The 1,752-nt window shown below is 40.2% G+C and overlaps 1 pseudogene; it reads left to right on the top strand.

Annotated features, from left to right (window-relative positions):
* The first annotated feature begins 456 nt into the window (after positions 1-456).
* Positions 457-1,084, top strand: LOC100590440 (annotated as a pseudogene).
* Positions 1,085-1,752: the final 668 nt, after the last annotated feature.

Raw genomic sequence — 1,752 nt, 5'->3', positions numbered from 1 at the left:
TGGTGAAACTCACCCTGTAGTGGCTTCCTGAGAAAACAGTATATTGGAGGTAAATATTTTGAGACTTTGAATATCTGCAGAAAATCTTTACTGATAGCTTCTTGAGTATAGAATTCTAGGTTGGAAATCATTTTTCCTCAGAATTCGGAGGCTTTTGTGCTGTTGTCCTCCAGTGTCTCTTCACCTGCTGCTCTCTGCAGAATCATCTTTTCTTAGTTTTTTGAAAGCTCTTAATGTTGTTCTGGGTGTGATGCCCTGTTGTTCCTGGTGGTGAGTCTAAAATCTGTCAATTCTGGGAAGTTTTCTTGAACTATTTTTTTGAATCCTCTGTGCCTCTCTGCTCCAAGAAACCAAAAGATTGTATCCAGGAAATTGCAGCTACTGGAGAGAGAAGCGGGATTTTAGAAAAGAAAAAGCCAGAGAAGAAATCCTTGAATTCTGTCAAAATCGCATCCTGGTGCGGGTCTTTAAAACACGTAACATAAAAATGGCTTCCAAAAGAACTCTGGTCATCCTAGCTAAAGGAGCAGAGGAGACAGTCATCCCTGTAGATGTCACGAGGTGAGCTGGGATTGAGGTCACCGTTGCAGGTCTGGCTGGGAAAGACCCAGTACAGTGTAGCCACAATATTGTCATTTCTCCTGATGCCAGTCTTGAAGATGCAAAAAAGGAGGGACCGTATGACACGGTGGTTCTACCAGGAGGTAATCTGGATTCACAGAATTTATCTGAGTCTGCTGCCGTGAAGGAGATACTGAAGGAGCAGGAAAACCTGAAGGGCCTGGTAGCCACCATCTGTGCAGGTCCCATTGCTCTTTTGGCTCATGACACAGGTTTTTGAAAGTAAAGTTACACCTGTTACACCTTTGAAAGTTTACTTTCAAAGTTACACCTCCTTGCTAAAGACAGAACGATGAATGGAGATCATTACACCTACTCTGAGAATCATGTGGAAAAGGGTGACCTGATTCTTACCAGCTGGGGGCCTGGGACCAGCTTCGAGTTAGCACTTGTGATTGTTGAAGCCCTGAGCAGCAAGGAGGTGGTGGCTCAAGTGAAAACTCCACTCGTTCTTAAAGACTAAAGCAGCAAACTGTGATGATCACCACTTAGATTCTGCTAGGAACTATTCTGTGTTCACTTTAAACCAAAGAACAGTAGGTTAATGTGTTCAGAAACTGCTGTCATTACTGCTTTTGTGAAGTATAGTTGTAAAGTCACAACTACACAGATTTCTCAACCTACAAATTCTGTCTATACATTTCTGAGCCTTGTTCACAGAATAAACAGGGCATTTAGTAAACTAAAAAAAAAAAAAATTGCTGGCTGGCCCCTGAACACTTGTATATGAAGCCGAGTCAGGCTGAAGACAAAGATTTTAACTGAGATTAAAGCTACCACTCAAGAAACACTCGAGAAAACTGGGTTTGCAGTTCAACTCCAAGCCAGATAAGTACCTGCTAAATCAAAAGAACAGGATCCAGTTCATCCACAATTTATTCTTCATAATGTCAAGGATAAAAATCCAAAATTACCTGACATATGAAGAACAAGGAAGATGGAACATATTTTCAAGAGAATAGAAAATCAACTGAGTCCAACCCTGAGATTATCTAAACATTGGAATTATCGAAGCTTTTAATGCACTTTATCCACAATGAAGTAAAATAAGTTAGCAACAATTTAATAGGAGATATCAGCAGAGACACAGAAACAATTTTTAAAATGAAAAATTTAGCACCAAAAAATACA

The sequence above is a fragment of the Nomascus leucogenys genome, chromosome 8 (assembly GCF_006542625.1).
Source record: "Nomascus leucogenys isolate Asia chromosome 8, Asia_NLE_v1, whole genome shotgun sequence".
NCBI classification, from domain to species: domain Eukaryota; kingdom Metazoa; phylum Chordata; class Mammalia; order Primates; family Hylobatidae; genus Nomascus; species Nomascus leucogenys.
Note: the sequence above shows the minus strand (reverse complement) of the source record. Positions and strands in the feature narration are given on the sequence as shown.